The sequence below is a fragment of the Otolemur garnettii genome, unplaced genomic scaffold, assembly GCF_000181295.1.
Source record: "Otolemur garnettii isolate 467f Iridium unplaced genomic scaffold, OtoGar3 scaffold00067, whole genome shotgun sequence".
In the NCBI taxonomy this organism is placed as follows: Eukaryota; Metazoa; Chordata; class Mammalia; order Primates; family Galagidae; genus Otolemur; species Otolemur garnettii.
This window is the reverse complement of record NW_003852462.1, coordinates 6471180-6482858: the sequence shown is the minus strand read 5'-3', so window position 1 is coordinate 6482858 and position 11679 is coordinate 6471180. Positions and strand designations below refer to the sequence as shown.

General features: G+C 48.3%; 1 non-coding gene across 1 annotated transcript; it reads left to right on the top strand.

Moving 5' to 3' along the window:
* Positions 1–10529: 10529 nt before the first annotated feature.
* LOC111726482 lies at positions 10530–10636 on the top strand. Its single transcript, XR_002774247.1, has one exon. It is a non-coding gene; the product is annotated as a U6 spliceosomal RNA (small nuclear RNA).
* The last annotated feature ends 1043 nt before the right edge of the window (positions 10637–11679 follow it).

The window sequence follows — 11679 nt, the reverse complement described above, 5'->3', positions numbered from 1 at the left end:
AAAAAAAAAAAGAGAAAGAATCCTGCACTTGAGATTTGTCATTATTCATTATTTATTCTCCTCCTTATGGATTCCTGGACATTTATTTCACCCTGGGAGTTATTATTCAATGCAACATTATTTCTTTTGTTGTTCACGTTGTTCCAGCTCTGGCCTTGGGAGCTCTTCCACTTGGCTCCGTGTCCCTTTGTCATCGCCCCATCATTTTGATGTGTGAGCATTTCCTTACTTTCTTCCTTCACTAGATGCTTCTGGCTCAGCTTACGTAGTCCCTGCCCGAGCCCTGGAATCAGCCGTTTCTCCACGGAGCCTGGGTTCCTTTTACTGGGCAGAATGCATTAGACCAAGACTGCATTGCTCATGGCTACTTGGGTGTTGTGGATCTAAGCCTCTCAGTGGACAAGCTGGAAACACATGTATAGAAACAGGTAACATGTACATGCTACACATATGTATATACACGTAGAGGAGTAATACACACATACCCACCGTTTCCATATTTGCCTGCTATATTTACAGTAAACAGACTGATGTCTCCAATTCTGAGCATCACTGGCTCCTTCCCGCCTTCCCTCTGCCTGTCTATAGCTTCTCTCTCTGATAGGAGAAACCTGGCCCTCCCCGTCCATCATCCACCTGTTTGCCAGTTAACCCTAGCATACCCCTACAGTGGCTCTGAATTGTTACCCGGTACTCACTGAGAAACCAGCCTAGGGACTAGAGTCCAGCGCACACGCGGACTTCCTTTGGTATCAGTCTCAGTATCTCCAGTCATTCCCAAACTTTCCTGGGTCACTTTAGACTAGCACCTTTTCCTCTCTTCCTTCATTCAGGGAGGTGTTGTCATACATTTTTTTTTTTTATTTTTTTGAGACAAAGTTTCACTCTGGGGCAGCGCCTGTGGCTTAAAGGAGTGGGGCACTGGCCCCATACACTGGAGGTGGTGGGTTCAAACCTGGCCTTGGCCAAAAACTGCAAAACAATAAAAAGTTTCACTCTGTTGCCGTGGGTAGAGTGCTATGGTCTCATAGCTCATAGCAACTTCAAACTCTTGGGCTCAAATGATTCTCCTGCCTCAGCCTCCCAAGTAGCTGGGACTACAAGTGCCTGCCACTATACCCAGCTGATCCTTCCTTCCTTCCTTCCTTCCTTCCTTCCTTCCTTCCTTCCTCCCTCTCTCCTTCCCTCCCTCCCTCTTTCCTTCCTTCCTTCCCTTCTTCCTTCCTTTCTTTCTTTGATAGAATCTTAAGCTGTCGCCATGGTAGAGTGCCATGGATCATCATAGCTCACAGCAACCTCCAACTTGGGCTTAAACAATCCTCTTGCCTCAGTTTTTCTATTTTTAGTAGAGATGGGGGTCTCACTTTTTCTCAGGCTGGTCTCAAACTTGTGAGCTCAAGCAATCCACCCACTTCCACCCCTCAGAGTGCTAGGATTACAGGCATGAGCCACTGTGCCTGGTCTCTATTTACTTTAAAAAAAATATGATTCTGTTTATATGGAATGTCCAGAGTAGGCAAATTCATTGAGACGGAAAGTAGATTAGTGGTTGTTAAGGGCTGGGGGGTGGGGTGGGAGGAAGAATTGTGGGTAACAGCTAGGGGGAGTATGGCTTCTTTCTTGGGTGAGGAGAATGTTCTAGAATGGATTATGGTAATGATCACACAACTCTCTGAATATACTAGAAATCATTGAACCGCTCACTTTAAGTGAATGCTTTGTGTTGTATGTGAATGATCCCTCCATAAAGCTGTTATCAAAGCTGTTACACCCTTACTGATTGTTACAACCTTACTGATTGTTTTTGGGCAATATATATATATATATTTTGAGACAGAGCCTCAAGCTATCCCCCTGGGTAGAGTGCCATGGCATCACAGCTCACAGCAACCTCCAACTCCTGGGCTTAAGCGAGTCTCCTGCCTCATCCTCCCAAGTAGCTGGGACCACAGGTGCCTGCCACAACGCCCGGCTATTTTTTGGTTGCAGCCATCATTGTTGTTTTGGCAGGCCCTGGCTGGATTTGAACCCACCACCTTAGGTGTATGTGTCTGGCACCTTAGCCACTTAAGCCACAGGCGCTGAGCCAGGGCAATATTTCTTTCTTGCGACAGAGTCTCACTTAGTCACCCCCGGTAGAGTACCATGGTGTCTTGGTTTACAGCAATCCCACACTCTCAGGCTCAAGATAGTCTCTTGCCTCAGCCTCCTGAATAGCTGGGACTATAGGCACCTGCCACAACGCCTGACTATTTTTTGAGAGACAGGGTCTCATTCTGGTTCATGCTGGTTTCGAACTCCTGAGCTCTAGCAATCCACCCGCCTCAGCCTCCCAGAGCGCTAGCATTACAGATGTGAGCCACTGTGCCCAGCCATAGGCAATATTTATTTAGATTAGTGATACTCATGGACGCCGGTGTCACTGTGAATTCTCAAGGTGATTCAGAGTTAGAGTCACCCCAACTTGGGGTTTTCATTCGGGACCAGACTAAGAGCCTTGTTCAAAGGACACATATTCCAAATTTGAACTCCATGTGGAGCCAGGCTATGGGGTGACAGAAACCAGCAGGAACAAAATGGGAATGGGCCCGGCCCAGAGGAAAAATAGCTACACTTGTTTTGGCCTCTAATTGTCATATCTCTCCCCTCTAAGACACCAAAGTGAGATTAGAGGCTGGGACAGTTTAGCAAGTGACAGAATTTTAGCCCTGACTATGGGACAGTTGCCCTGCCTTGGAGGGAGGCCACTTTCTGATGCCAGATCAAACATGGATGTAATGCAGTGGCAGAGTTAGGAAATACTGAAGCAGCCAAAGAAATTGACCCCGAGGTTGGGCATGGGGGCTCACACCTGTAATCCCAGCACTCTGGGAGGTCGAGGCAGGTGGATTGCCTGAGCTCAGGAGTTTGAGACCAGCCTGAGCAAGAGTGAGACCCTGTCTCTAATAAAAATAGAAAAACTAGCTGGGCATTGTGGAAGGTGCCTGTAGTCCCAGATACTCAGAGGCTGAGGCAGGAGGATCGATTGAGCCCAGAAGTCTGAGGTTGCTGTGAGCTAGGCTGATGCCACAGTACTCTAACCTGGGCAACAAAGTAAGAAACTCTCTCTCAAAAAAAGAAATTGATTTCAGAAGCTAATGTGAGTGGGAATGTCACACACATCCATTCTTAGGCAGAAGAACCTGTCACAGGGTTACATGGGGACACAGAGGGGCATAATGGTCCAGGTGGGTTTTCAGAGCAATTATGAGGGTCACTCCCCATCAAGGTCCAGTTTGCAGACTCCAGACCTTGCAGCCTCACCTGTAGTACCTCAGCATGTGAGTGGTGACTAGGGCCACTCAGTATAGTTTCTGGCACTTGCTGCTCCCTGTCAATTCTGTGCACCAAAAAGCACTCCTGGGGCCTTCAGGGCCGGGGCCTGGAGATGAGGCTGGCAGGCTCTGTTGTCCGGCCCAGAGCCACCTCTGGCAGCTCCCCTTCCTGGCCCTGCAGACCTCTAAGGCAGCTGAGATAAGGGAGAGATGCTGAGTCCATGGGGGATGGGAGGTCAGAGTCAGAAGTGGCCCCATAGATCCCCCCTCTCCTCCTGCAGGTGAGAGGTTGGGTAAGGAAGGGAAGAAAGGTTGGTCTATAGTTTCATTTTGAGGGGTGTGAACAAGAGCGATGGTGGATGCTGAAGGCTTGGCAGGGCACAGACAGGGCCATTTCAGAAGGGACTGTGAGCTTGAACAGGGCCCAGCCTGCAGCCACAGCTCCTAGGGACAGCTCTTCTCCCCTGGGCTGCCCACCTGCACCCCTCATGCTTCACCCTTGTACCCCAGAAGAAAGCAGCAATGGTTGTTTAAAAAAAGGATTTAATAATTAAATGAAAACAGATGAGGGTCCTGGGGTGCAGGGCTCTGAGGGATACCTGTTCAAGGCAAGTCACTTTGACCTTTCCCATGTCAGCTGGGGAGCTCCTCTGTCTGTCCAGCCAGAAGGAATGAACAATCGGTACCCAGGGAAGTCATCAGAGCCACCTCCCTCTGTTCCCTCCTCTCCTTGTGGCAAACAACTGCTCAGCTAGTGCCACGGGGTGAAACACGGGGAGGACAGCCCAAACCACGCAGGCTCCTCTGGGCCAGGCCAGCAAGGGTATTTATAAGTCCTGGCTGCCTCCAGTGTGCCTGGATTAGACTGGTTTTTTGAGTCTCTGGTGCCAAGTTGTTTTTTCTTTCTTTTTTTTTTTTTTTCCCCAATGAGAATCTGCAGCTGAACATGGCCAAGTATTCCCAGAATCAAATCACTGGATCAATACTTGCTCACTGCTGGCCCACTTTCAAGGCCTTCAAGGGTCAAAGGTGAGGTTTTTTTTTTACCCACCTATGGACAAATACCTTGACCGTGGGAGGGAAAAGTGGGGGGATAGGTGCTTCCAAGAGCATTTGCCTAGAATTAGTCCCTGATTGTGACCTTTTTTTTTTTTTTTTTTTTTTTTGTTTGAGACGGAGCCTCAAGCTATCCCCCTGGGTAGAGTGCCATGGCATCACGCTCACAGCAACCTCCAACTCCTGGGCTCAAGCGAGTCTCCTGCCTCAGCCTCCCAAGTAGCTGGGACCACAGGCGCCCGCCACAATGCCTGGCCATTTTTTTTGGTTGCAGCCATCATTGTTGTTTGGCGGGCCCGGGCTGGGGATTTGAACCCTCCACCTTAGGTGTATGTGGCTGGCACCTTAGCTGCTTGAGCCACAGGCGCCGAGCCCCTGATTGTGACCTTTTGTGTGTGTGTGTGTGCCCGCCCTTTCATTTTTACTTACAAAGTAGATTGAAGTTCCCAGAGAAAGGGCTTTAAAAACATGTATGGGGCTTGGCACCTGTAGCTCAGCAGCTGAGGCACCAACCACCTACATCAGAGCTGGCGGGTTCAAATCCAGCCCGGGCCTTCCAAACAACAATGACAACTACAACCAAAAATTAGCTGGGCGTTGTGGCAGGTGGCTATCGTTCCAGCTACATGGGAGACTGAGGCAAGAGAATCGCTTAAGCCCAGGAGTTGGAGGATGCTGTGAGCTGAGATGCCACGGCACTCTACCCAGGGCAATAGCTTGAGGCTCTGTGTTAAAAAAAAAAAAAATGGTAGGGCTCAGGGCTGTGCTGTGATTTTCATGGGGCCTTGGGCACTTTGCTTTTCTGAGTCCCTTCTTCCATTAAAGACAATATTAAAAATTATATTTTATATAGACTGGGAGAGGTGGTTCACCCCTGTAATCTTAGCACTCCAGGAGGCCAAGACAGAAGGATTGCTTGAGCTCAGGAATTTGAGACCAGCCTGAACAAGAGCAAGACCTTGTCTCTAGTAAAAAATAGAAAAATTAGCCAGATGTGGTGGCATGCACTATAGTCCCAGCTACTCGGGAGGCTGAGGCAGGAGGATCACTAGAACCCAGGAGTCTGAGGCTGCTATGAGCTAGGCTGATGTCACAGTATTCTACCCAGGGTAACAGAGTGAGACTCTGTCACAAAAAATTATTTTTATAATTCCATTGGTAAAAGATAGACATAATCCAAAGTGGATTCATTAGGATACATCAATACCTACACAGGGTGCCCTCCCAAAAATATATATCCATTGTAAGCAATGTCATCTATGTACTGCTTTTCTAAGTTCATAGAAGTTCCATTACCTGAGTTCCATTACCTGGACATGCTATACACGTCCATTCTACCTGCAATTCACACACTTTTTGGGAATGATGGATTTTACTTCCAACAAGATCACTTAAAATGTGTATACAGTTTTTGTACTCTCTACATTTATTTTCATCGTATTCATTTTTCTCCTGATTCTATAAAGAGATGAAAACTTTTCCTTGAGGTCCTAACAGTGTCAGAGCCCCGTGCCTCCTGGGCCACACAGAGGACTCAGTCCTGCTGCTGCTGGTGTCTCCCTCCCTTTGCTGTTTCACTCCTTAATTATTTCCAGTACCACGGTTTACTAGGTCAAGACATCTATGCCCAAAGTCGCATCTCTTCTTCACAAGCGGCCCACGGGGCCCCCTTGGTGTCCCCAGCCCACAGAGGAGGAGGCTGGGAAATTAGAAAACTTGTCCAAGGTCATGGACAGCGGAGATTGCACCCATGGCTTGTCACACTCCACAGCTTCGTTCTTAACCTCTATGCTAGATGCCTCTTTACCCACATTTGACTTCAGTTTACATGCTCACAGTGTACTGTAAAAGCCACACACAGCTGTCCGGAGTCCTCTGTTAATCAGTAGCCGGTTGCATTTGGCCCACTGGGCAATGCCAGGTGCAGAAAGTACAGTACAGAGAGAGCTGCAGGGCAGCCACGCTCTGCCCTCCTGCCCCCTTCCCTTGTCTTTGCCCAGCCTAGCGTCCTCAGTACTGTCCAGTCCACAGGGCAGCTGGCTCACTCCAGCTGCGGCTACCTCAAGTCCAGAACCAATGCTGGGCCAGAGCCTCCTCTGTGAGAATTAGAAAGCTGTCCCTTCCTTAGGACCTTTCACTGTGAGGAAGGTGGCACCACACACACATAAATCTGCAATGTCCAGTGTGACCGTGATGTGAAAGTCACCCTTTCAATGTGTGATATGCACACCCTCCCCTGCCTGACCAAGCTGGGCAACCCTATCTGGGCCTCTAAATATCCCAGTAACACTGACTGCTTTCAAGGGTCTCTAATCTAAATAGTGATATGCCTTTTAGGCCTGGGAGAGGCTGGTGATTGCAGCAAATAGGAGGGAGGATTTGGGGGGATGTGGTTGTAGCTGAAAGCAGAAACCCAGGCTGCCTGGTGGGACATGGTGGCCACAGAGGAACACTGGGCACAGACATCAGGGAATAGCACTTGGGGGCAAGAACATCCAGAATAGTGTACACTGAGGTGGGTCTTAGAGCATGCACCAAGTGCAAGCAAAAATGCAGGAGCAACTAACTTCCTGAACAAAAGAGACAACTAAGAAAGGTTTCACCACAGATGGGAACATTTGAACTGGGCTTTGCAGGATGAATAGGAGTTTGCTATGCTAAACCTTTGGGAAGAATACTCTAAAATGAGTATAGTAGAGAAAAGAAGTAACAAAGCCCTGGAAGCCCGAGAGTGCATGGTTTCCAAAGACCCCTGTGTACTGATAAGACATACCAAAGGCATGATCCATGAAATAATTAATAAGCTGTTCTTAACTTAAAAACTGCTATGTGAAAAGCACTGTTAAGAGACAAACTACAGACTGAGAGTGAATATTTGCAAATAACATGTCTGATAGAGGACTGTTATCCAAAATATACAAAGAAACCCTTAAAATTCAACAAGAAAACGGAAAATATGATTAAAAAATGGGCAAAAGGCCTGAACTGACACCTCACCAAAGAAGAGATACAGATAGCAACAGAATATGAAAAGGTGTTCAGTCATGTGTCACAGTGAAAATACCACACACCTATTAGAGCGGTCTAAATCCAGAACACTGACACCACCACATGCTGGTGAGGAGATGGAGCACCAGGAACGCTTATTCATTGCTGGTGGGAGTGCAAAATGGTATGCCTTGGAACAAAACTTACTTCTACCACGTGATCCAGCAAACGCATTGGAAAATTATGTCCACACAAAAACCTGCAGGTGGATATTTACAGGAACTTTATTCACAATTGCCAAAACGTGGGAGAAACCAAGATGTCCTCTGGTAGGTGAATGAATAATAGACTGCTGAACTTCAGACAGTGGAATATTATTCGGTGCTGAAGACGAATGAACTAGCAAGGCAAGAACAGACAGAGAGGAACCTAGTGCTTCTTGCTAAGTCAAAGAGGCTAGTCGCTACATGATTCCAACTCCTTTGCTGGAAAAGGCAAAGCTATGGAGACTGTAAAAGGATTAGCGGTTGCCAGGAGTTGGGAGAGTGGGGAGGGACATATGAATAGGCAAAGAACAGAGGATTTTTAGGGCAGTAAAACTATTTGGTAAGATGCGACAATAGCGGATACAGCAAAAATGAACTTCAATGTAAATGGTGGACTCTGAGTGATCACGGTGTATCAGTGTAGGTTCATCAGTTGTAACAAATGCGCCACGGGGAGGAGGGGTTGTGTGGGTGAGGACCAGAAGTATACGGGGACTCTCTCTAACTTCCGCTCAACTTTGCTGTAAACTGAAAACTGCTCTAAAAATGAACTTTATTAAAAACAAATTATCTGCTTGGCCAAATCCATGCAGTGACATTCACACCCCACATCCCCCCCCGCCTCCTACCCGCCAATAACCCCTGGAGCTTGGAGAGGTAGGGGAGGCAGGAGTAGGGCCTGGGGACAAGAGAGGGTCGGATGGTGATAGAGGAGCGAGGACTGGGTGGTTTCCCTCCCCTGAGCGGGGCAGTTAGAAGCCTGTGTCCAGCTTGCGTCCTGGCTCCACCACCACTTTGCAGCAGACCGGGCAAATCGATGCCAGCTGTAAAATTGGGGTGGTTGTTAGCCCCGCCCACGGGTGCCCACAAAGGTCCCCGAGGTCACAGAGAGCCGCGGTGGAGGCGCGCGCAGCTGCGCCGCCTGGTGGCCACAGGCGGAGCGGCGGCTCGGGGCGGCTGCCTGGGGCTCTGCTCCCCTCGCTTCGGAGGCCGCCGGCAGCGAGGGTGGGCGCTACGCTGTGACTTACTAGACTAGTAATCAAGTGTCTCCAAAAGTGGCCGTGCTGAGTTTTTCCCTAGCCTGTTGTCTCCAGGCTTCTAGGCCGCCATCCCCAGGACCAGATTGGTGGACCCCATGGGAACCACTGTGCAGGACTGTGTCCCAAACCCCTTTACCCGCCCACCACTACTTTACCCAGGATGGCGACCAAGCCACTAGTCCCTCTGGCTGTGCAAGTTGGGTTCTCCCACTAAACACCCCAAAAGGCCGAGGGAGCCCACTGCAGCCCAGGGTAGTCCATTTCACGGAATCAGAGCTGCTTCCGCTGGGAATATGGAGAGGTCCTCTCCTGGGACACTCCCTCCAAGGGTAAGAAATACAGGGGAGGTCCCTGCCACCTGGTTTCTGAGGGAGGCTGAGTGTGAAGACATGCTTTACCTGACCCCCCCCCCATCTCCTCTGGCAACCCCAAATAAGAATTTTAAAAACTTGGCAAAGTGTGCATTTTAAATTCTCGAGTTGATGGTATTGGTCTTACAGCTTAATTCAGGAAAGGAGGAAATTAAGAGGAAGCAATAATCTTCTGGAGAAATAATGGATTGGCCATCAGGGAAAAATTCTACAGTCCATTTAAAACTCCATTTGTGAGGAAGAAGTATTTATTAATAACATCTTTCTGGATTATTTCCTGGTACAGTCCTCAGATGCTGATGACATCTTTCACATAAATGGGTCCCCAGCCCCAGCCCAGCTCACAGGCAGCCCTGTGCCTTCCTTTGAGGGAGCCCTGAGGTCCCCTCACCCCAGGCTTCCATTTTAGGAAGGATACTAATCCCAGGACATCCTGAGTGTGACTGGATTCTGGAGGTAACTGGCCCACAGGCACAGGTCTGCTGTCCCAGAGCCAGACAGAGGCCACATCTGCAGGGAGGAGGGGAGGATGGGGACTGCAGGGAGGTGAGCTGAGAGCTGCAGGCAGTGGTGTGTCTGTCTGCGGTTTCAGTCTGGGTTTGCACAGGTTGTGAAATTAGAGCACTCCAGCCTTGTTTGTGTAAATTTCAAAGGGCCGTGTTGGCTCAAAGTGATATTTGAGTCCATCATGATAGTTAATACCATTGAAGTCCCTCTGGAAATTGAGGTGCTGCCAGCAAACGGGCTCTGTGGCAGGTGATCAGGGCTTCTGGAGGGCCCACTATTCTGGAAGGGGCAGAGAGAGGGCCAAGGGCTCCCTGTACAGTGGCCAAGATGGGGAGCAAGCAGGGTGAGAGGGCAAGCAGGAGCCTGACCTGTCCAGGCCTGGACATGGGGGCTCAGAGTTCCTTGTGTTTCACACTACAGAAGCATTGAGATTCACAGTCCTGCTTCTTTTTTTTTGAGACAGAGTCTCACTTTGTCACCCTCGGTAGAGTGTTGTGGTGTCACAGCTCACAGCAACAATCATTCTCTTGCTTCAGCCTCCCGAGTAGCTGGGACTACAGGCGCCCACCACAACGCTGGCTATTTTTTTTTTTTTAATTGTTGCAGTTTGGCTGGGCCGGGGTTTGAACCCACCACCCTCAGTATATGGGGCCGGTGCCCTACTCACTGAGCCACAGTTGCCACCCCCCAGTCCCTCTTCTTAATGGGCTCAGAAATCTCAGAAGGACTTAGCTACATTTTGGTCATTTGAAAGACAGTAGGGTCAACTATACAGTATTTTTTATTTTTTTCTAATACTCTCTCAGGTACATTTTCTGCTTGAAAAATTGTTTATGATAAACAGAGAGTTGGAGAAAGCGGGGCAGAAAGGTAAAACCCTTGTAGTTCCAACTACAAAATATGGTGGCTCCGTTATCTCTGTCCATTACCATGACTGCAATCCCCGGCCACTTGCATATCAAAATTTTGTGTTTAAGTAGAAGAGCAGTGTTCACTTCAGCAGCACGTACACTAAAACTGGAACAATACAGAGAAGACTAGCCTGGCCCCTGTGTGAGGATGACTCACAGATTCGTGACGCACTCCATATATTTACGAGCTAGCGAAGAAGGAAATCATAGAAAAATTGGAAAAATGTATCCTGCTCATCGATCAGCAGAATAATCATTGTTAAAATGTCTGTACTACCCAAAGTGATCTATAGAGTCAATGCAATCCCAAAGAAAATACCAATGTCTTTCGCAAAGATCTAGAAAAAATAATTCCACGCTTTGTATGAAAGCAGACAAAAGCCTGAATAGCCAAAGCAACCTTAAGAAAAAAGGACAAATCAGGAGACATCCCTCTGCCAGACTTGAAGCTATACTATAAGACTACAGTAGCCAAGATAGCATGGTACTGGCGCAAGAACAGAGACATAGACCGATGGATCAGAACAGAAAACCCAGGTCTAAAACCATCTCATGTCACCATCTGACCTTTGACAAAGGAGATAATAACATATGCTGGGGAAATGGTGCTGGAAAAATTGGATAGCCACACATAGAAGACTGAAACAGGATCTATACCTGTCACCACTCGTAAGAATTCACTCTCAGTGGATAACAGACTTAACCTAGGACATGAAACTCTAAGAATTCTAAGAAGAAACCCTAAGAAGAAGATGTTGGAAAAAGTCTTATAGGAGGGACACCATGGGTCACGCCTATAATCCTAACACTCTGGGAGGCCCAGGTGGGTGTATCCCTTGAGCTCAGGAGTTTGAGACCAGCCTAAGCAAGAGTGAGACCCCTGGCTCTACTAAAAAGAGGGAAAAAACTAGCTGGGAGTGGTGGTGGACACCTATTGTTCCAGCTACTCGGGAGGCTGAGGCAAGAGTATCACTTGAGCTCGAGAGAATGAGGTTGGCTGTAAGCTGTGACACTAGGGCATTCTACCCAGGGCAACAGGGTGAGACTGTCTCAGAGAGAGAGAGAGAGAGAGAGAAAGTAAGTCTTACAGACATCAGCCTAGGCAAAGAATTTATGAAGACCCCAAAGACAATCACAGCAACTACAAAATGGACAAATGGGCCCCAATTAAATTAAAAAGCTTCTGCATAGCCAAGGAAACAATAGATAGAGCAGACAGATAACCT